Source organism: Mustela nivalis (genome assembly GCF_964662115.1).
Source record: "Mustela nivalis genome assembly, chromosome: 10".
In the NCBI taxonomy this organism is placed as follows: Eukaryota; Metazoa; Chordata; class Mammalia; order Carnivora; family Mustelidae; genus Mustela; species Mustela nivalis.
In genome coordinates this window covers 98,748,524-98,773,315 of record NC_139029.1, presented here as the reverse complement: position 1 = coordinate 98,773,315, position 24,792 = coordinate 98,748,524, and the positions used below count along the sequence as shown (strand labels likewise).

General features: G+C 39.0%; 1 protein-coding gene across 2 annotated transcripts in view; it reads left to right on the top strand.

Moving 5' to 3' along the window:
* The window catches only part of MAN1A2 (mannosidase alpha class 1A member 2), a gene marked incomplete at its 5' end in the record, with an annotated part of 195,812 nt that overhangs the window by 32,161 nt on the left and 138,859 nt on the right, over positions 1-24,792 (top strand). The window lies entirely within an intron of this gene.

Here is a 24,792-nt window from a genome sequence, read left to right as displayed (position 1 = left end):
GTTCTCAGAAATTTACCTGTTTTTAAAAATCTTAGAGTAACTCTTTGTTTTATTGGTTTTGCTCAATCTTCAGTTTTCTCTTTTATTTCTTTTCACTTTTGTTATTTCCTTTCATCTGCTAACTTTTTTTTCTATTAAGTTTGAACCTGAGGTCCTTCATATGAGATCTTTCTAATTTGGATTGGTTATGCTAGAACTGTTCCTGTAACCTTCTTTTCTTCACGCTGGCATTTAGTGCTGTGAATTTACTGTAAGGATTCCTTGAGCTTCGCCTACAAATTTTGATATTAGCATTTTCTTTTAGTTCAAGCCACTTTCTAATTTAATTTTTTAAAAAAATAGCTTTATTGAGATCGAACTCACCATACAACTCAGCCATTTGAGTGTATATTCAGTAGTATTTAATTTATACACACTTACATGCAGCCACCACTGTAGTCATCTAGTGTCACTTTTGATTTCTTTTTGATTCTTAATTATTGAGAGATGTATAATTCAACTTTCAAATATTTGGAGATTATCTGGATCCCTTCATGTTATTGATTGCCACTTTAATCCTTGTATAGCAAAAAACATACTCTGTATTGTTTGAATCCTCTTCAATTTATTAAGGTTTGTTTTACAGGTCAGAAAATGGTATGTGTTGGTGAAAATTCTGTTTGCATTTGAACAGAATGTGCATTTTGCTGTTGTTGGGTAGTGTGTTTTTATAAAATGTTATTTATCTGGTTGGTTGAAGCTGTATTGTGTATCTTTTATGTCCTTACTGATTTTCCTTCTTCTTTTATGAGTTATTGAGTGAATGGTGTTGGATTTGCCTAATATGCTGTGGATTTGTCTGTTTTTCCTTTTTTTTCTGTCAGTTTTGCTTCATATATTTTGAAACCCTCTGATGTGTGATGTTTACATTCTTTTATATTCTCTTGCTATATTCTCTTGATGTATTGACCCTGTTATTATAATAAAACCCTCTTTATCCCTGCTCTGCAGACTGCTGTCTGATATCTGCATAACTACTCCTGCTTTTTAATAAACATCTTTATGACGTTTACTTTCCATACCATAAAATTCACCCATATAAGTGGACAGTTAAGTGGGAGCTGGCTCCTCCTATAGGCTGATGATTTTCTGAATGCATATCGAAAGCCCTGGAGATCTTAATCTGCTTGCTTTGTTGGCTTTTTTTTTTTTTTTAAAGATTTTATTTATTTGACAGACAGAGGTTGTAAGCAGGCAGAGAGGCAGGCAGAGAGGCGGAAGCAGGCTCCCTGCTGAGCAGAGAGCCCTATGTAGGGCTCAATCCCAGGACCCTGAGATCATGACCTGAGCCAAAGACAGACGCTTAACCCACTGAGCCACCCAGGCCCCCCTGCTTTGTTGGCTTTTTAAACACAGCGTGTGTAAAACCATACTTACTCATTTCTTTCTCACTTTTTCCTTTACTCCAGGTCAACTTTTTCTCTAGTTTCTGTTAACGCTTACCCCTTTTTATCCAGTCAGTAGAGTGAAAAACCTGTCCTATAACTCCCTTTTCCCATTCATGTTTAATTACTTACTTAACATTATTATTGGTCCTGCCTTTCTAAGGTCTCTGATATTTGGTCCCGCTTCTCCATATCTACTTTATTATTTATTTTTTTAAGATTTTATTTATTTAACAGAGATCACAAGTAGGCAGAGAGGCAGGCAGAGAGGAAGGGAAGCATGCTCCTTGCTGAGCAGAGAACCTGATGCGGGGCTCGATCCTAGGACCCTGAGATCATTACCTGAGCTGAAGGCAGCGGCTTTAACCCACTGAGCCTCCCAGGCGCCCCTCCATATCTACTTTAGATGGATTTTTATTAGGTCCTTATCATTTTTTGCTGTTTCATCTTCCTTCCTAACTCCCTTTCCCTCGCATTAGCCCTCCGGAGGCGTTGTTTTTTTGTTTTTAAAATTTAAGTTAGGGAGGAGTCAAGATGGCGGAGAAGTAGCATGCTGAGACTACTTCAGCTAGCAGGAGATCAGCTAGATAGCTTATCTAAAGATTGCAAACACCTACAAATCCATCGGCAGATGGAAGAAAGAAGTACAGCAATTCTAGAAACAGAAAAACAACCATTTACTGAAAGGTAGGACTGGTGGAGAAGTGAATCCAAATGGCTAGAAGCTAGACCCCGGGGGGAGGGGCCAGCTCCCAGCATGCGGCTGAGCAACTGAGCACAAAATCAGGACTTTTAAAAGTCTGTTCTGCCGAGGGAAATCGCTCCAGAGGCTAAACCGGGGTGAAGCCCACGCGGGGTCAGCGTGGCCTCAGGTCCCGCAGGGTCACAGAAGGATCAGGGGTGTTTGAGTGTTGCAGAGCTCACAGGTATTAGAATGGGAAAGCCGGCTACAGAGACAGAGCTGACAGTGAGGTCACAGCTCGGTGTAACCTTGAACCAGTCGCAGGCTTGGTGAGCTCGGAGCACGGCCAGAAGTCAGGCAGACGGGAGTTACTGGGCGCTGTTCTTTGAGGGCGCACTTAGGAGTGGGGACCTGGGCTCTCGGCTCCTCCAGGCTGGAGACCAGGAGGCCGCCATTTGTATTCCAGTCCTCTGGAACTCTACAGAAAGCGATCAGGGAACAAAAGCTCCTGAAACCAAACCCAAGCGGATTACTCAGCCCGGCCCCTGGTAAGGGTGGTGCAATTCCGCCTGGGGCAAAGACACTTGTGAATCACTACAACAGGCCCCTCCCCCAGAAGATCAACAAGAAATCCAGCCGAGACCAAGTTCACCTACCAAGGAGTGCAGTTTCAATACCAAGGAGAGCAGCAGAATTCCAGAGGAGGAGAAAGCAAAGCACGGAACTCATGGCTTTCTCCTTATGATTCTTTAGTTTTGCAGTTAATTTATTTTTTTTTTCTTTTTCATTTTTTTCTCTTCTTCTGCTAAAAATTTTTTAACTTTTACCCTTTTCTTTTTTAACGTTTTTTAACTACTTTATCTAATACATATATATTTTTTCTTTTTTATACTTTTCTTTATTCGTTTTCTTTTTTTAATTCTTTTCTTTCTTTCTCTCTCTTTTTTTTTTTTTTCTTTTTTTCGGAACCTCTTTTTATCCCCTTTCTCCCCCCTCACAATTTGGGATCTCTTCTGATTTGGTTAAAGCATATTTTCCTGGGGTTGTTGCCACCCTTTTAGTATTTTACTTGCTCCATCATATACTCTTATCTGGACAAAATGACAAGGCGGAAAAATTCACCACAATAAAAAGAAGAGGAGGCAGTACCAAAGGCTAGGGACCTAATCAATACAGACATTGGTAATATGTCAGATCTAGAGTTCAGAATGACAATTCTCAAGGTTCTAGCCGGGCTCAAAAAAGGCATGGAAGATATTAGAGAAGCCCTCTCGGGAGATATAAAAGCCCTTTCTGGAGAAATAAAAGAGCTAAAATCTAACCAAGTTGAAATACAAAAAGCTATTAATGAGGTGCAATAAAAAATGGAGACCCTCACTGCTTGGATAAATGAGGCAGAAGAAAGAATTAGCAATATAGAAGATCAAATGACAGAGAATAAAGAAGCTGAGCAAAAGAGGGACAAACAGCTACTGGACCATGAGGGGAGAATTCGAGAGATAAGTGACACCATAAGACAAAACAACATTAGAATAATTGGGATTCCAGAAGAAGAAGAAAGAGGGGAGCAGAAGGTATACTGGAGAGAATATTTGCGGAGAATTTCCCCAATATGGCAAAGGGAACAAGCATCAAAATTCAGGAGGTTCAGAAAACGCCCCTCAAAATCAATAAGAATAGGCCCACACCCCATCACCTAATTGTAAAATTTACAAGCCTTAGTGACAAAGAGAAAATCCTGAAAGCAGCCCGGGAAAAGAAGTTTGTAACATACAATGGTGTAAAAATATTAGATTGGCAGCAGACTTATCCACAGAGACCTGGCAGGCCAGAAAGAGCTGGCATGATCTATTCAGAGCACTAAATGAGAAAAGCATGCAGCCAAGAATACTATATCCAGCTAGGCTATCATTGAAAATAGAAGGAGAGGTTAAAAGCTTCCAGGACAAACAACAACTGAAAGAATTTGCAAACACCAAACCAGCTCTAGAGAAAATATTGAAAGGGGTCCTTTAAGCAAAGAGAGAGCCTACAAGTGGTAGATCAGAAAGGAACAGAGACAATATACAGTAAGGCACCTTACAGGCAATACAGTGGCACTAAATTCCTATCTCTCAATAGTTACCCTGAATGTTAATGGGCTAAATGCCCCAATCAAGACACAGGGTATCAGAATGGATAAAAAAAACCAAAACCCATCTATATGTTGCCTATAGGAAACACATTTTAAGCCCGAAGACACCTCCAGATTTAAAGTGAGGGGGTGGAAAATGATTTAGCATGCTAATGGACATCAGAAGAAAGCAGGAGTGGCAATCCTTGTATCAGATCAATTAGATTTTAAGCCAAAGACTATAATAAGAGATGAGGAAGGACACTATATCATACTCAAAGGGTCTGTCCAACAAGAACATCTAACAATTTTAAATGTCTATGCCCCCAGTGTGGGAGCAGCCAACTATATAAACCAATTAATAATAAAATCAAAGAAACACATCAACAATAATACAGTAATACTAGGGGACTTTAACACTCCCCTCACTGAAATGGACAGATCATCCAAGCAAAAGATAAACAAGGAAATAAAGCTGTAAATGACACACTGGACCAGATGGACATCACAGATATATTCAGAACATTTCATCCCAAAGCAACAGAATACACATTCTTCTCTAGTGCACATGGAACATTCTCCAGAATAGATCACATCCTCAGTCCTAAATCAGGACTCAATAGGTATCAAAAGATTGGGATCATTCCCTGCATATTTTCAGACCACAATGCTCTGAAGCTAGAACTCAACCACAAGAGGAAGTTTGGAAAGAACTCAAATACATGGAGACTAAACAGCATTCTTCTAAAGAATGAATGGGTCAACCGGGAAATTAAAGAAGAATTGAAAAAAATCATGGAAACAAATGATAATGAAAATACAATGGTTCAAAATCTGTGGGACACAACAAAGGCAGTCCTGAGAGGAAAATATATAGTGGTACAAGCCTTTCTCAAGAAACAAGAAAGGTCTCAGGTACACAACCTATGCCTACAGCTAAAGGAAGTGGAGAAAGAACAAGAAAGAAACCCTAAACCCAGCAGGAGAAGAGAAATCATAAAGATCAGAGCAGAAATCAATGAAATAGAAACCAAAAAAACAATAGAACAAATCAATGAGACTACGAGCTGGTTCTTTGAAAGAATTAATAAAATTGATAAACCCCTGGCCAGACTTATCAAGAAGAAAAGAGAAAGGACCCAAGTAAATAAAATCATGAGTGAAAAAGGAGAGATCACAACTAACACCAAAGAAAATACAAACAATTATAAGAACATACTATGAGCAACTCTACGCCGACAAATTTGACAATCTGGAAGAAATGGATGCATTCCTAGAAACATATAAACTACCACAACTGAACCAGGAAGAAATAGAAAGCCTGAACAGACCCATAACCAATAGGAGATTGAAACAGTCATTAAAAATCTCCAAACAAAAGTCCAGGGCCAGACGGCTTCCCGGGGGAATTCTACCAAACATTTAAAGAAGAACTAATTCCTATTCTCCTGAAACTGTTCCAGAAAATAGAAATGGAAGGAAAACTTTCAAACTCATTTTATGAGGCCAGCATCACCTTGATCCCCAAACCAGACAAGGATCCCATCAAAAGAGAGCTATAGACCAATATCCTTGATGAACACAGAAGCAAAAATTCTCACCAAAATACTAGCCAATAAGATTCAACAGTACATTAAAAGGATTATTCACCACGACCAAGTGGGATTTATTCCATGGCTGTAAGGTTGGTTCAACATCTGCAAATCAGTCAATGTGATACAACACATCAATAAAAGAAAGAACAAGAACCATATGATACTCTCAATAGATGCTGAAAAAGCATTTGACATACAGCATCCCTTCCTGATCAAAACTCTTCAAAGTGTAGGGATAGAGGGCACATACCTCAATATTCTCAAAGCCATTTATGTAAAACCCACGGCAAATATCATTCTCAATGGAGAAAAACTGAAAGTTTTTCCGCTAAGGTCAGGAACACGGCAGGGATGTCCATTATCACCACTGCTATTCAACATAGTACTAGAAGTCCTAGCCTCAGCAATCAGACAACAAAAGGAAATTAAAGGCATCCAGATCGGCAAAGAAGAAGTCAAACTATCACTCTTCGCAGATGATATGATACTATATGTGGAAAACCCAAAAGACTCCACTCCAAAATGGCTAGAACTTGTACAGAAATTCAGTAAAGTGTCAGGATATAAAATCAATGCACAGAAATCAGTTGCATTTCTTTACACCAACAGCAAGACAGAAGAAAGAGAAATTAAGGAGTCAATCCCATTTACAATTGCATCCAAAACCATAAGATACCTAGGAATAAACCTAACCAAAGAGGCAATGAATCTGTACTCAGAAAACTATAAAGTACTCATGAAAGAAATTGAGGAAGACATGAAGAAATGGAAAAATGTTCCATGCTCCTGGATTGGAAGAATAAATATTGTGAAAATGTCTATGCTACCTAAAGCAATCTACACATTTAATGCAATTCCTATCAGAGTACCATCCATCTTTTTCAAAGAAATGGAACAAATAATCCTAAAATTTATATGGAACCAGAAAAGACCTCGAATAACCAAAGGAATATTGAAAAAGAAAGCCAAAGTTGGTGGCATCAGAATTCCGGACTTCAAACTCTATTACAAAACTGTCATCATCAAGACAGCATGGTACTGGCACAAAAATAGACACATAGATCAATGGAACAGAATAGAAAGCCCAGAAATAGACCCTCCACTCTATGGTCAACTAATCTTTGACAAAGCAGGAAAGAATGTCCAATGGAAGAAAGACAGCCTCTTCAATAAATGGTGTTGGGAAAATTGGACAGCCACATGCAGAAAAATGAAATTGGACCATTTCCTTACACCACACGAAAATAGACTCAAAATGGATGAAGGACTTCAATGTGAGAAATGACTCCATCAAAATCCTTGAGGAGAACACAGGCAGCAATCTCTTCAAGTTCAACCGCAGCAACATCTTCCTAGTAACATCGCCAAAGGCAAGGGAAGCAAGGGCAAAAATGAACCATTGGGATTTTACCAAGATCAAAAGCTTTTGCACAGTAAAGGAAACATTTAACAAAACCAAAAGACAGCGGACAGAATCGGAGAAGATATTTGCAAACGACATAGCAAATAAAGGGCTAGTATCCAAAATCTATAAAGAACTTATCAAACTCAACACCCAAAGTACAAATAATCCAATCAAGAAATGGGCAGAGGACAGGAACAGACATTTCTGCAAAGAAGACATCCAGATGGCCAACAGACACATGAAAAAGTGGTCCATATCACTCGGCATCAGGGAAATACAAATCAAAACCACCATGAGATATCACTTCACACCAGTCAGAATGGCTAAAATTAATGTCAGGAAATGACAGATGCTGGCGAGGACTCAGAGAATGGGGAACCCTCCTACACTTGGTGGGAATGCAAGCTGGTGCAACCTCTCTGGAAAACAGCTTGGAGGTTTTTCAAAATGTTGAAAATAGAACTACTTCATGACCCAGCAATAGCACTACTGGGTATTTACCCTAAAGATACAAACGTAATGATCCGAAGGGGCACGTGCACCCGATAGTTCATAGCAGCAATGTCCACAATAGCCAAACTATGGAAAGAACCTAGATGTCCATCAACAGATGAATGGATAAAGAAGATGTGATATATACAGAATGGAAGACTATGCAGCCATCAAAAGAAATGAAATCTTGCCATTTGCGACAATGTGGATGGAACTAGAACGTATCATGCTTAGCGAAATAAGTCAAGCGGAGAAAGACAACTATTCTATGATCTCCCTGATATGAGGAAGTGGTGATGCAACATGGGGGCTTAGGGGGTAGGAGAAGAATCAATGAAACAAGATGGGATTGGGAGGGAGACAAACCATAAGTGACTCTTAATCTCACAAAAGAAACTGAGGGTTGCTGGAGGGAGGGGGGGTGGGAGAAGGGGGGTGGGATTATGGGATTATGGTCATTGGGGAGGGTATGTGCTTTGGTGAGTGCTGTGAAGTGTGTAAACTGGGTAATTCACAGACCTGTACCCCTGGGGATAAAAATATATTATATGTTTATAAAAAATAATAAATTAAAAAATTAAAAATTTTAAGTTAGAGGTATGCCATTTTCAAGTAGATGTCATTCAGTGGCTTCCTTTTGTCATCAGGACGCAATGCAAGCTCGATTAAGATTTTGTCCTCTCCACATTCCTTGTTATGTCCAGTCTGTTTTACTCTACTGTACCATACCACCTCCCACCACACACACTATTATTTAGTGGATACAGCAACTTATTTGCTAACTGGGGTGTTGGGTCACTTCTTCCATATTTTTACATACTATCCCTTCTATGCCTAGCATGCCCTTATTTTTTTGATCTGCCTGGAAAACTCATGTTTTTCATTTTAATTTGGATTTGGAGATCTTGCATTTCTTTTTTTTTACTCCCAATATTTATTTTTATTTATTTTAGAGAGGAACAGGGCGGGGCAGAGGGAGAAGGGAGAGAGAATCCCAAGCAGAGTCACCTCTGAGTGCAGAGCCTAATGCGGGCCTCAGGCCCAATCCCTTGACCCAGAGATGGTAATCTGAACCAAAACCGAGTCAGGACTCTTAACCACCTGAGCCACCCAGGTACCCTGAAGATCATGCATTTCTAAGCTATTTTCCTATGTAAATCTTCTCAATGCATACGTGTGCTTAGAGAATACCTTTTCTGTGGATATCTTACTACTTCAGTCTAACCTACAGTCCCTGGTATACCACCTGTAGTTATTTATGTTTTTGTGATCCACTCATTTTATATTTACTTAGTTTACATTTTTATTGGATTGTTAACTCCTGTGGGCAAATAATATTTTATTTTTCTTTGTATTCCCTACACCTAGCTAAGTGCCCCTCACATTTGGTAAATATTTTTTATTATTGAGTTAAGCTGAAATTAATTCAGTGACTGATAACTAGTGATTTAATCTGAAATCACAATTAACTCAAACTAAAATTCCCTAAAATGTAGTCAGATTGATCTATAACAGTTCTCTGTTGTAAACAATTTTTTTAAATGACCATATGGATGACCTATATCTGCCAAATTTAAGATAGAGAAAGTGAGTTGTGTTGATGGTTCATGAGCTGCATTATTAAAATGGGAACATGAAAGAACTTGGTATTATATAGGGTGCACATGATCAGAGTAAGTGGATTTGGTATGGAGATTTGAGGGTCATTGGATTTCTCAGGGAATTTTTTTTCACTTTGAATCTCTTTCAGTTTTTTTCAGGTGACTGACCAGTTGTACTGATGAACAGTTGGGCTTTCCTTTTAATGTGTTTTCTTAAGAATGGATTCACTCTTGCGGAATAGGGAACCTAAATGTGATAGAATTCATGCTTTTTGGTTCTTAACTACAAATCAGTACACCAGAAGGTACACGGTTTAGCTTAAAAGAGTAACATTCAGAAAGTTCTTTGTCATTTGTATGGTAGTGTGTTCTGTGCATGTAGAATGCATCATTTGCTGTGAAGAATTATCCTACACCATATTTGTGAATAACTCTCGGAAAATAATTAGCATGGTTTTATCTTTTAGTTAGCTTGAGTTTCAGGAGTTCAACCTTTATGACCTTGAAGCAGTGGCATTTCTTTTTGGAAGGTCTTAAATTCTTCTAGGCACTTGTCACTAAGCCTGGTAGAATATTCTTACTCTAGTATATTTTGTATCTCTTGCTGACTATCTTATGGTTGTTTCCTAAAACCATTCTTGGCCTATGATTGTGCACAAATAGCTATTTATATAATTACCTTACAGATTTTTGTTGTGCTTTCTTGGATCCTGAAGTTTCTTTAGAGTGTTTTAAAAATACAGGATATTTGAAAGGTTAATATTTTATAATTAAGAACAAAGCCATCATGGGATACATGGATGGCTCAGTTGGTTCGGTGGCTGCCGTGGCCCAGGTCATGATCTCAGGGTCCTGGAATTCAGGGTCCTGGGACTGAGCCCTGTGTTAGGCTCCCTGCTTAATGAGCAATCTGCTTTTACCTCTCTCTCTGTCCCTTTTCTTCCCCCTCCTCCCACTTGTGCTCTGTCTCTCTCTCAAATAAATAAAATCTTAATTTTTTTTTTTTTTAAAGGCCATCATATAGGACCTATCATATAGGTCATTGTCATTTATCTTTTGGAATATAGCATTATGTTTTTGATTCATTCAGCATGTTTTTTAGTCAGCTCATAGTGTTATTAAAATTTGGAGATTAGTAAGAGTCACTGTGATAAAATTCCTCACTTTTAATGCTTTAGAAAAGTTATCTGACAAAGTCTTTAAGGGCTTTTATGCTTCTTAAATCTAAATTGGAAGACAGGGCCTGGAAGTCTTAGCAGTGAAATAATGGGTGTGAATGAAAGCTGATGTAAACAGTGGCTTTACCTTAAGAGAAAAGAATGTATCAGTGGAAGTTTGAATGCTTGGAGTCTAGAAAGGTGAGACCCAAAAAGGGTAGGAAGGAAAGGCAGTGATGTTTATTGGGTGTCTGCTTTCTGTTCATTTTCTTCCCTTCCTTGCTGCACTCTTATTTCTGATAATTTGTAGGTTCTTTGGGTTTCTTATGTATAAATCATATTATCTATGACAGAAGACTTTGAACTTTTTCTTAACATTTTCATCTTTTACTTTGCTGGCTAAGACATCTAGTACAATCAAATAAAGTTAGGATGGTGAGCTTTCTTACGTATTTCCCTCATTTTGAAGGGACTGCTTCTAAGGTTTTACTGTTTAGATTGCTATTTGCTCTAGGTTTTGGATTAGGTTAAAAAGGGTCTCTTTTTCTCCTTTGCTCTAAGGTTTTATTTTTTTTAAGATTTTATTTTTTTTTTAAATTTTTTTTAATTTTTTATTTTTTTATAAACATATATTTTTATCCCCAGGGGTACAGGTCTGTGAATCACCACAGCACTCACCAAAGCACATACCCTCCCCAATGTCCATAATCCCACCCCCTTCTCCCAAACCCCCTCCCCCCACCAACCCTCAGTTTGTTTTGTGAGATTAAGAGTCATTTATGGTTTGTCTCCCTCCCAATCCCATCTTGTTTCATTTATTCTTCTCCTACCCACTTAAGCCTCCATGTTGCATCACCACTTCCTCATATCAGGGAGATCATATGATAGTTGTCTTTCTCTGCTTGACTTATTTCGCTAAGCATGATATGCTCTAGTTCCATCCATGTTGTTGCAAATGGCAAGATTTCATTTCTTTTGATGGCTGCATAGTATTCCATTGTGTATATATACCACATCTTCTTGATCCATTCATCTGTTGATGGACATCTAGGTTCTTTCCATAGTTTGGCTATTGTGGACATTGCTGCTATAAACATTCAGGTGCATGTGCCCCTTAGGATCACTACATTTGTATCTTTAGGGTAAATACCCAATAGTGCAATTGCTGGGTCATAGGGCAGTTCTATTTTCAACATTCTGAGGAACCTCCATGCTGTTTTCCAGAATGGCTGCACCAGCTTGCATTCCCACCAACAGTGTAGGAGGGTTCCCCTTTCTCCGCATCCTCGCCAGCATCTGTCATTTCCTGACTTGTTGATTTTAGCCATTCTGACTGGTGTGAGGTGATATCTCATTGTGGTTTTGATTTGTATTTCCCTGATGCCGAGTGATATGGAGCACTTTTTCATGTGTCTGTTCGCCATCGGGATGTCTTCTTTGCAGAAATGTCTGTTCATGTCCTCTGCCCATTTCTTGATTGGATTATTTGTTCTTTGGGTGTTGAATTTGCTAAGTTCTTTATAGATTCTGGACACTAGTCCTTTATCTGATATGTCGTTTGCAAAAATCTTTTCCCATTCTGTCAGTTGTCTTTTGATTTTGTTCACTGTTTCCTTTGCTGTGCAAAAGCTTTTGATCTTGATGAAATCCCAATAGTTCATTTTTTCCCTTGCTTCCCTTGCCTTTTGCGTTGTTCCTAGGAAGATGTTGCTGGGGCAGAGGTCGAAGAGGTTGCTGCCCATGTTCTCCTCAAGGATTTTGATGGATTCCTTTCGCACATTGAGGTCCTTCATCCATTTTGAGTCTATTTTTGTGTGTGGTGTAAGGAAATGGTCCAATTTCATTTTTCTGCATGTGGCTGTCCAATTTTCCCAGCACCATTTATTGAAGAGGCTGTCTTTTTTCCATTGGACATTCTTTCCTGCTTTGTCGAAGATTAGTTGACCATAGATTTGAGGGTCTATTTCTGGGCTCTCTATTCTGTTCCATTGATCTATGTGTCTGTTTTTGTGCCACTACCATGCTGTCTTGATGATGACAGTTTTGTAATAGAGTTTGAAGTCCGGAATTGTGATGCCACCAACGTTGGCTTTCTTTTTCAATATCCCTTTGGCTATTCGAGGTCTTTTCTGGTTCCATATAAATTTTAGGATTATTTGTTCCATTTCTTTGAAAAAGATGGATGGTACTTTGATAGGAATTGCATTAAATGTGTAGATTGCTTTAGGTAGCATAGACATTTTCACAATATTTATTCTTCCAATCCAGGAGCATGGAACATTTTTCCATTTCTTTGTGTCTTCCTCAATTTCTTTCATGAGTACTTTATAGTTTTCTGAGTATAGATTCTGTGTCTCTTTGGTTAGGTTTATTCCTAGGTATCTTATGGTTTTGGATGCAATTGTAAATGGGATTGACTCCTTAATATCTCTTTCTTCTGTCTTGCTGTTGGTGTAGAGAAATGCAACTGATTTCTGTGCATTGATTTTATATCCTGACACTTTACTGAATTCCTGTATAAGTTCTAGCAGTTTTGGAGTGGAGTCTTTTGGGTTTTCCACATATAGTATCATATCATCTGCGAAGAGTGATAATTTGACTTCTTCTTTGCCGATTTGGATGCCTTTAATTTCCTTTTGTTGTCTGATTGCTGAGGCTAGGACCTCTAGTACTATGTTGAATAGCAGTGGTGATAATGGACATCCCTGCCGTGTTCCTGACCTTAGCGGAAAAGCTTTCAGTTTTTCTCCATTGAGAATGATATTTGCCGTGGGTTTTTCATAGATGGCTTTGAAGATATTGAGGTATGTGCCCTCTTTCCCTACACTTTGAAGAGTTTTGATCAGGAAGGGATGCTGTACTTTGTCAAATGCTTTTTCAGCATCTATTGAGAGTATCATATGGTTCTTGTTCTTTCTTTTATTGATGTGTTGTATCACATTGACTGATTTGCGGATGTTGAACCAACCTTGCAGCCCTGGAATAAATCCCACTTGGTCGTGGTGAATAATCTTTTTAATGTAATGTTGAATCCTATTGGCTAGTATTTTGTTGAGTATTTTCGCATCTGTGTTCATCAAGGATATCGGTCTATAGCTCTCTTTTTTGGTGGGATCCTTGTCTGGTTTTGGGATCAAGGTGATGCTGGCCTCATAAAATGAGTTTGGAAGTTTTCCTTCCATTTCTATTTTTTGGAACAGTTTCAGGAGAATAGGAATTAGTTCTTCTTTAAATGTTTGGTAGAATTCCCCCGGGAAGCCGTCTGGCCCTGGGCTTTTGTTTGTTTGGAGATTTTTAATGACTGTTTCAATCTCCTTACTGGTTATGGGTCTGTTCAGGCTTTCTATTTCTTCCTGGTTCAGTTGTGGTAGTTTATATATTTCTAGGAATGCATCCATTTCTTCCAGATTGTCAAATTTATTGCCGTAGAGTTGCTCATAGTATGTTCTTATAATAGTTTGTATTTCTTTGGTGTTAGTTGTGATCTCTCCTCTTTCATTCATGATTTTATTTATTTGGGTCCTTTCTCTTTTCTTTTTGATAAGTCGGGCCAGGGGTTTATCAATTTTATTAATTCTTTCAAAGAACCAGCTCCTAGTTTCGTTCTATTGTTTTTTTGGTTTCTATTTCATTGATTTCTGCTCTGATCTTTATGATTTCTCTTCTCCTGCTGGGCTTAGGGTTTCTTTCTTGTTCTTTCTCCAGCTCTTTTAGGTGTAGGGTTAGGTTGTGTACCTGAGACCTTTCTTGTTTCTTGAGAAAGGCTTGTACCGCTATATATTTTCCTCTCAGGACTGCCTTTGTTGTGTCCCACAGATTTTGAACCATTGTATTTTCATTATCATTTGTTTCCATGATTTTTTTCAATTCTTCTTTAATTTCCCGGTTGACCCATTCATTCTTTAGAAGGATACTGTTTAGTCTCCATGTATTTGGGTTCTTTCCAAACTTCCTTTTGTGGTTGAGTTCTAGCTTTAGAGCACTGTGGTCTGAAAATATGCAGGGAATGATTCCAATCTTTTGATACCGGTTGAGTCCTGATTTAGGACTGAGGATGTGATCTATTCTGGAGAATGTTCCATGTGCACTAGAGAAGAATGTGTATTCTGTTGCTTTGGGATGAAATGTTCTGAATATATCTGTGATGTCCATCTGGTCCAGTGTGTCATTTACAGCTTTATTTCCTTGTTTATCTTTTGCTTGGATGATCTGTCCATTTCAGTGAGGGGAGTGTTAAAGTCCCCTAGTATTACTGTATTATTGTTGATGTGTTTCTTTGATTTTATTATTAATTGGTTTATATAGTTGGCTGCTCCCACACTGGGGGCATAGACATTTAAAATTGTTAGATGTTCTTGTTGGACAGACCCTTTGAGTATGATATAGTGTCCTTCCTCATCTCTTATTATAGTCTTTGGCTTAAAATCTAATTGATCTGATACAAGGATTGCCACTCCTGCTTTCTTCTGATGTCCATTAGCATGGTAAATTCTTTTCCACCCCCTCACTTTAAATCTGGAGGTGTCTTCGGGTTTAAAATGAGTTTCTTGGAGGCAACATATAGATGGGTTTTGTTTTTTTTATCCATTCTGATACCTTGTGTCTTTTGACAGGGGCATTTAGCCCATTCACATTCAGGGTAACTATTGAGAGATATGAATTTAGTGCCATTGTATTGCCTGTAAGGTGACTGTTACTGTATATGGTCTCTGTTCCTTTCTGATCTACCACTTGTAGGCTCTCTCTTTGCTTAGAGGACCTCTTTCAATATTTCCTGTAGAGCTGGTTTGGTATTTGCAAATTCTTTCAGTTGTTGTTTGTCCTGGAAGCTTTTAATCTCTCCTTCTATTTTCAATGATAGCCTAGCTGGATATAGTATTCTGGGCTTCATGTTTTTCTCGTTTAGTGCTCTAAAAATATCATGCCAGCTCTTTCTGGCCTGCCAGGTCTCTGTGCATAAGTCAGCTGCCAATCTAATATTTTTACCATTGTATGTTACAGACTTCTTTTCCCGGGCTGCTTTCAGGATTTTCTCTTTGTCACTGAGACTTGTAAATTTTACTATTAGGTGACGGGGTGTGGACCTATTCTTATGATTTTGAGGGGCGTTCTCTGAACCTCCTGAATTTTGATGCTCGTTCCCTTTGCCATATTGGGGAAATTCTCCCCAATAATTCTCTCCAGTATACCTTCTGCTCCCCTCTCTCTTTCTTCTTCTTCTGGAATCCCAATTATTCTAATGTTGTTTCGTCTTATGGTGTCACTTATCTCTCGAATTCTCCCCTCGTGGTCCAGTAGCTGTTTGTCCCTCTTTTGCTCAGCTTCTTTATTCTCTGTCATTTGGTCTTCTATATCACTAATTCTTTCTTCTGCCTCATTTATCCTAGCAGTTAGAGCCTCCATTTTTGATTGCACCTCATTAATAGCTTTTTTAATTTCAACTTGGTTAGATTTTAGTTCTTTTATTTCTCCAGAAAGGGCTTTTATATCTCTCGAGAGGGTTTCTCTAATATCTTCCATGCCTTTTTCGAGCCCGGCTAGAACCTTGAGAATTGTCATTCTGAACTCTAGATCTGACATATTACCGATGTCTGTATTGAATAGGTCCCTAGCCTTCGGTACTGCCTCTTGTTCTTTTTTTTGTGTTGAATTTTTACGTCTTGTCATTTTGGCCAGATAAGAGTAAATGAAGGGGCAAGTAAAATACTAAAAGGGTGGCAACAACCCCAGGAAAATATGCTTTAACCAAATTAGAAGAGATCCAAAATCGTGAGTGGGGAGAAAGGGGATAAAAAGAGGTTCAAAAAGGAAGAAAGGGAAAAAAAAGAACAAAGAAAAGAAAAAAAAAAGAAGAAAAGAAAAAAATTTTAAAAAAAAAGAAAACACCTGAGAAAAATGTAAAAAAGAAAATATATATATATTAGATAAACTAGTAAAAAATCGTTAAAAAAGAAAAAGGTAACAGTTAAAAATAAAAAAAAATTTTACCCGAAGGCGAGAAGGAAAAAAAAAAAAAACAAAACAAAAAATGAAAAAGAAAAAATTAAATTAACTGTAAGACTAAAAAAATCACAGGAAAAAAGCCATGAGTTCCGTGCTTGGCTTTCTCCTCCTCTGGAATTCTGCTGCTCTCCTTGGTATTGAAACCACACTCCTTGGTAGGTGAACTTGGTCTAGGCTGGATTTCTTGTTGATCTTCTGGGGGAGGGGCCTGTTGTAGTGATTTTCAAGTGTCTTTGCCCCAGGCGGAATTGCACCGCCCTTACCCAGGGCCGGGGTGAGTAATCCGCTCGGGTTTGCTTTCAGGAGCTTTTGTTCCCTGAGCGCTTTCCGTAGAATTCCGGAGGACGGGAATACAAATGGCGGCCTCCTGGTCTCCGGCCCGGAGGAGCCGAGAGCCCAGGGCCCCACTCCTCAGTGCGCCCTCAGAGAACAGCGCCCAGTCACTCCTGTCTGCCTGACCTCTGGCCGTGCTCCGAGCTCACCGAGCCTGCGACCGGTTCAAGGTAACACCGAGCTGTGAGCTTACTGTCGGCTCTGTCTCTGCAGCCGGCTTTCCCGTTCCAATACCCGCAAGCTCTGCGACACTCAGACACCCCCGATCCTTCTGTGACCCTGCGGGACCTGAGGCCACGCTGACCCCGCGTGCGCTTCGCCCCGGTTTAGCCTCTGGAGCGATGTCCCTCAGCGGAACAGACTTTTAAAAGTCCTGATTTTGTGCCCGGTTGCTCCGCTGCTTGCCGGGAGCCGGCCCCTCCCCCCGGGGTCTATCTTTCCTTCGCTTTGGATTCACTTCTCCGCCGGTCCTACCTTTCAGAAAGTGGTTTTTTTCTGTTTCCAGAATTGCTGTTCTTCTTCTCTTCGGTCTGCCGATGGATTTTCAGGTGTTTGCAATCTTTAGATAAGCTATCTAGCTGATCTCCGGCCAGCTGAAGCAGTCTCAGCTTGCTACTTCTCCGCCATCTTGACTCCTCCCCCTACGATTTTATTTTTTAAATAATCTCCTCTGCCCAAGGTGGGATTTGAGTTACAACTCTTAAGAACAAGAGTTGTAGGCCTTACTGACTGAGCCAGCCAGGCGCCCCTTGCTCTAAGGTTTTAAAATCAGGAATGGATGTTGAATTTTATCATTTTACTTTTCTGTTTCTACTGAGTGATTGACATAATTTTATTCTTTAATAATAGGTAAATTAATGGATGGAATTTTCTAATGTTAAGCTATTGTTTCTGGAGTAAGTTATGATTATAACTGATCATAATAGTTATGATGAATTATTTTTTCCATGTTTTATTATTGTTGTTAACTTTGCTGATATTTTTAAAACAAAAAAAATCTTGTTTGTGAATGAACTTAGCCTGTGATTGTCCCTTTTCCATATTAATCATTCAGTTGTTTTGGACATGTTCGACTGGCAAATAGTCGATGGCAATGTCTTACATATTGTTAGAATTTGGATTTGGAGTACTTAGTAACCTGGGAAAGGTTGACTGTATATGTGTGTGTGTGTGTGTGTGTGTGTGTATGTATATATATGTATGTATATGTATGTATATGTATATATACACACACACACAGTCAGCCTTTCCCAGGTTATATATGTGTGTGTGTGTACATGTGTGTGTATGTGTATATACATATATATGTGGACATATATGTATGGACATACATACATACATACATATGTATGTATATATGCATACACATGTATGTATGTATGTGTATATGTATAACTTGGACAACGTGGACACTGACACACACATATGTGTGTGTGTATATGTATATACACACGTATATATACACACATATATATATATAACCTGGGAAAGGCTGACTATGTGTGTGTGTGTGTGTATGTATATATGTATGTATGTATATATACATATATATATATGTACACATACACACATGTATATATAATAGTTGAGAAAATACAGTTGGTTGATGTTGACTAGGAAGAGTACATAGAGTACTCTTTAACAGAAGTGGAGATGGAATACGACATTTTTGGGGCAACTGGTTGTGGTAAAACCTGTGATTAGTTTGTTGGAAAGGCAAGTGTGAGGAAGAGGTGGTTTCAAAGGATGGATAAACTTGGTTATCAGTTTTTAACTGTGATGGATAGAAGCGTGATGTGAGGTTAAGGAAAGTAGAAATGGCAAGTGTGCTTTTGAAAAAGTATAGTGATATAAGGAAGGGGGCACTGGTAAAGGTGGACACAGGCAGTTTTGAGGGAAGTTTTTATTGATTTAGTTTTAAGGATGGATGAAACTTCATGTTCCTTAGGTGAAGCATAGAGAGGGAGAGAGTATTTGTATATCCCCCTCAATCTTTGCCAAATAAGACTTCAATGTAATTTTATGTATCCTTATGTAATTGAGGATTGTATTTGCCCTTCAGAATGTTTCCAAACATGACTTATTTTAGTACTCTAATTGGAGAGGGAAATTTATCACCTGTTTAGTTTCTTTCTGGCAAATCAGCCCTCAGATACTAATGAAAGCCTCAGGGAAAGAGAACATTTTGGTTGGAGAGTGAGTAGTTCAGTTAATATTAGGTCATTTTACCAAGCATAAAAGTCACAAAACAACAGTGGCTTAAGCAAGATAAAAGCTTATTTGTGATCACAAAAATTCTATAGGGCAGTTTCAGTAAGGGAGTCTGAGAAATAGATTTTATTTTTAGCAGGAGCATGTGTTTAGCTAAAAAGTGAGGGCTATAGGATGAAAGAAAAAGGGAGGAAAGATTGAGAAATTGTGTTTGTATCTACACAGCAAGAGACAAAGTCTTAAATACAATTCATCTCTTACATGAAAGGTGCTATTTGCATAAATGTTTAAGAAGTCAAAATGCATATGCTTGTGTCTAGGCTCTCTATTTACTAGCTCTATGACCCTGAACAAATTACTAAATTTTTCTCTTTGTGCCATAGTATTTTTCTAATAAGATGGAGAACAGTGCTTAATAGAGGGTACCTCATAAATTGGTGTGAGAATTAAATAAGATAATCTAAGTCATTGACTAAACCAGTGTCTTACATGATTTAAGCCACAACAGCTGTTGTCATTTGCCTTTGCTTTTCAAGGACCAAGGGTGCATGGAAGGACAAAACAAAAACAAAACAACAACAACAAGTCCTTACATTATGTATAGGGTATCAAAAAGTGAGTTAATTATTACACATAAAGATGTAATTGGTAGAAAGCAATTTCAGATTTCATGAGAACCAGTATATGTAAGACTGGATTTTATTGGAAGCCTTGGAAGGTGTCCAGAGTTAGCGTAGCTTCAGAGTTTAAGTTTCATCTCTCCACAAGACAACATCACTTCTGACACCACCTGCAATTTCAGGGATCTCCCACAACCACCCTCAGGTTTGGTAATTTGCTAGCAGTCATAGAGCTTAACTGAAAGCTGTTAAACTTACAGAAGGATTATAGATTATAGGGAGAGGATAGAGTTTACAGTCAGCCAAAGGAGGAAGCACATTGGGTAAAGTCCAGGAAGGTTCCAGATGTGGAGCTTCTAGTGTCTTCTCCCCACAGAGTGTGCCAGTATGTATTGCTAACCAGGTATTCAGAGTTTTTATTGAGGCTTTGTTAAATAGGCGCAATTAATTGATTGAACTCATTCTCAGTAAAACTGTTTTACCCAGAACTCTCACCCAAAGTCATAGAGTTGGTGTTTCTAGTGTGGCCTGCCCTAACTCTAGGACTCTCAGATGTGGCCAGCCCCCCCCCCCCAAGGTTGGGTATGGCCAGCACTCACCATGAAGAAGAATGCTTTAGTCAGATATGAAAGATAACCTCCCAGAAGTTGAGGTATGATAAAGGCCAGACTTCTCTTTGGATGGGGCAGATTATTTACTGCACAGAAAGATAAAAGGCACTGATGGAAAGGTAGCGGAAACATATACAGGTGCAAGTTCAATGTTGATATATGTTGAAGATATCAAAGTTACAAAAAATCTTCAAAATACATAACTAAAAGATGAACTAAGTGAAAAGAGTTGATTTAGCTGGTGTAATGGCAAATCTGGAAATTTGGCCACTAAAAATTTGAAGAGCCCCTTGAAAGGAGACCAAAATGAAAATAAAAATTTGATATGTGTATGTAGAGAGAAGAAAACTATCAGAGAGATTAGGGTGTTTGATATAATTAATGGTTACATTTTATGAAGTGCTTCTACTTACCTTGGATACCAGTAGCCAAGTGGTGTAGTTGGGGTAGTATTAATATGTGTTTACCCAGAAAGTACTGATCTTGTGGGTTTTTAATGATTTGTGTCAGATTGCAGAGTAAGTTGGGGCAGAGCTGGAAAGGAATTGTCTCCTGGCCTTTGGATTAAGTACTTTTACCTTGGGTGTTTTTTGTCCTCAACTATAAAATGACTCTTCTCGGCACCCAGTTAATGGGAGATTCAGCTCAGTTCCTTGGGACTCCGGAGTTCCTGATGAGGACTAGACTGGTCTTTCTTTGAACTCCAAGTTATGGTGGTTATTCCATGCTGACTGTATTCACTAAACTGCTAAACAAAAAATTATTTTGAGGGACAGATGCAAATTTATAGATATTAGGTTTTCAAAATATTTCTGAATGAGACCACACAAGTATTGCAACAGTATAGGTTCTGCTGAACAACGTTTGGATGCCATAACAATAGCAAAAGTGGGGTAAAGTGACTGGGGACTTTCTTACAGAGGACTAAAATTTAGATGGTTCAGTTTTTTAAATTTTTTAAAAATAACTGTGTAATTTGGAGATTGTTTACATATACATGTTGCTCTCAAATATACTTCTTTGCTTTTAGAGAAATATCATTGGTATTAGTATTTAATTAGTAAAAATAGTGAATAAAAATGGGCTTCCCAGTACTCATGCTCATTATGCCTTTTATTTCTAAGGTAATCTTGAAGGCCCCAGCTGCTGTTATGGGCATATGGGCAAAAGAGTCAGGAATGGAAAAGAGAGGGCATAGTTCTCTGCTAGTTCTGCAGGAGGTGAGCCACATTTTAAGAGCATTTGGTGCCCTCTAAATCCTTGTAGGTTTGCCCATAAGTGTTATGTCATTCAGTGCAGGGATGCTGAAAAGTTGCAAGGTGTCCCTGGGTATTGGTCCCTGGTGTCTGAGGACACTGATGTTATCCCTGATCATTAAATGGCTGTGTGTGTGTGTGTGTGTGTGTGTGTGTGTGTGTGGTGAGGAAGAGGATAGGTGGTAAGGGAAGGAAGGAAACTTGTGTTGATAAGGACTTCTCTGTACTCTTAGACTCCTGTGTCATCTCATCCATTCCTCATAACAGTCTTGTAAGAGTGGTGGGGATACTCTTCACAGATGGGAAAAGAAGCTTCAGAGAGGTGATACACATCTAATGTCACACAGTGAAAAAGTGGCAGGTTCTACCAAAGCCTTAGTTGGTTGATAGCATAGTTTGAGAATATTCATCTGTGACAGTGTTTCATGGCATGCTAAAAGGGGTGTGCTAGAAGGGGATTGTGACTAAAAAAGGTTGGGCAGTATTATGCTAGGCACCTATATTGCAGAACTTCGCAGAGCCTTTAAAATACCCATGTGCATTGTGAAGCTTTGGAGAGGGACATTGAATGTATTGTGGCCCTTAGGGTGGGCTCGAGAAGGTGGCATGTAATCCCCAGCTGTTGGTGGAGGTTTGCTGGTGCATGAGGGTGCTTCTAAAGTGATGCCCAGGTGAGCCATTGCACACATGGTGGGGGCTTCCATGTGCCTTTCAGTGGTAACATGGTGCTTGGAGCTAGAAAGGGGAAGCATTGTTCCTGACGGAGTCTCCCACTCATCAGTCTCTGCCCTTGAAAGTACCAGTCCTTCCTGTTTGATGGTACTCTTCTTTGGGACTTAGTCCCAGGCCTACTGCTTTCCTCACTGTGTGCATTGTTTGCTCACTGAGTGAGGGAGTTGGGAACATTCTCAGGTGGAAGTGACAGAACACCTAACTGGTTCAGCTTCACAGACCCCAAAATCTGGAGACTGGCAGTTGAAGGCCCTGGTAGCAACCTAATGATATCAGCAGCACTTTATGTCTTTCTTTTCTTTTCCTGAACGATGTTGTTCATTTATCCCTGAGCCTTTTGCCTGCAAAATGGCTGTCACAGTTTTAGGCATCACAACCACAGCTGAAGATAGGAGTAGGTATTTTGATAGGTTTGGTCTTAGTAGCTAACAGGCCCTTTTCTCAAATGGTTCTGTCCATTTTTTAATTCCAAAAGGAAATTATTTCCTAGAGTCCTCCTTTGCCTCTATGGTTGGAATAGGGTTGTGTGATCACCTCTAGCTGCAGGGACATTTGAGAGAGACTTGGTTGACATAGACGCATTATTTGTGGGCTGGGCACAGTGTTTCTCTGTTGGTAAGGAGAGGGGGGCAGTTTGGAAGGCAGATGCTGCCCTTTTTTGCCCGAGTCTCCTGAACGGAGCAGCCCAGAATTGCTCATGAATTCACCCACGGGCCAGCTTTGGCTTATCCTTGCTGCAGTCTTCCCACCTCCACTCTGTCTGGAGGCCCCGTGGGTTCTTTCTCCCTGCCTTCAGGTGCCTCTTTGCCCTGTCTCTGGTGTTCTCTCCTGTTTCCCTCATCAGCCCCTCTTTACTGCTAGCAATCCAGTTTTTTCTCTAAACATTTAACATTTTATTTTTAATATTAGGCTGTAAACTGGTATTTTTCTCTGGATGTTCTGTGATTTTTAAACACATATATGTATTCTCATAATCACGATAATTGGGTTACATAACAATGCTTTCATCCCCCAAAACTCTCTTATGTGTTATTCCTTTAAAGGTAATTCTCTCCCAACCATACTTCCTGGCAACCACTGACCTACTCACCATCCTTAGATTTTTGTCTTTTTGAGAATGTCATGTAAAAGGAATAAAGTGGAATGTAATGTTTTGAGATGGGCTTCTTTCATTCACGGAGTAATACCTTTGAAATTCATTCAAGTGTGTATGAATAGTTTCTTTTTATTTTGAGTAGTATTCCATAGTGTGGCTAGACCACAGTATAAACAGTGATTTGTTTATTTACTTGGTGAAGGATACCTCAGTGGTTTTCAGTTTTTGCCTATTATGGGTAAAGTCATTATAAACATTTCTGTATAGGATTTTCCCTCCAGTGTTTTTTAGAAATTGTGGTAGGATACACATAACACTTAATACTTTAGCTAATTTTAAGTGTACAGTGTGTTGGTATTAAATGCATTTGTATTGTTTTGTGACCATCTCCAGAACTCTTGATCTTGCAAAACTGAAGCTCTACCCCTTAAAACAGTGACTTCCCATTTCCCTTTCTCCCCCCATCCTATGGCAACCACTATTCTACTCTGTAGGATTTTGTTTATCCTAAATATCTCACATAAGTGGAATCATATAGTACTTGTCCTTTTGTGATGGGCTTATGAATAGGTTTTTTATGAACATACACCTTCACTTTGCTGGGATAAATTTCCAGTGCAGTTGCTGAATTTTGTGGTAATTACATATTGAATTTCTTAAGAAACTGGCTGTTCCATTTTCTGTTTCCAACAGCAATGTTGTAGGTCCGGTAGAGTTTGAATTGAATGTCTAGAGAGTTGACTCTGGTGACTACTGAGATATTTACCCTTAGAGCAGTCATCATTGGCTGATGTCGAAAACAGTAACTACCACTCCTGTATTCATTCATGTGGATGGGGGTAGAAGTGGAGAGAAGATTAAGCTCTCACAAAAGTAGGCAGGGTAGAAAACCCTGTAGGTGTCCACTGCGGTTGTGGTGTCCAAACCTGTGTGCATACCAGAATTCATCAGAGGAGCTCTTCGTAAAACGCAGTCATGGGTTTCATAGAGACCTACTGAATTGGAATCTGTTCTCAATTCCCACAACACTTGGGAATTGTGTTAAGATCTGTAGGATTTTCAAAATATAAAAGTTTTAGAAGCATATCATGTACTAATAATAATAAATGAAAAGTCTCCCTAGATCTTCTCTTTTCCACTTATCACTTTCCTTGACCCTGTATTTATATTTTTGTCCCTTCCCCATACTTAATTCTGTTTTTATTTTCTCTCCTCAGTCTTGTTTTTGCTCTGTTTTTTTTTTTTTTTCTCCCTCTCCCTCCCTTTTCTTTCTTCATGTCTTCTGATAAGTTACTGATTGTTCTTTGCTCTGTTCTCACTGCTCCTGCAATTGTAACTTTCTTTCTAGGTTCCCTCTTCCACCTTGTAAAGTGTTTGGTCTTCAGCATCCAGGGCTTTTAACAAGTTATATTTATCCTATTTGGGCAGATATATCTGAGTCTCTTTCACAGATCATCCTTA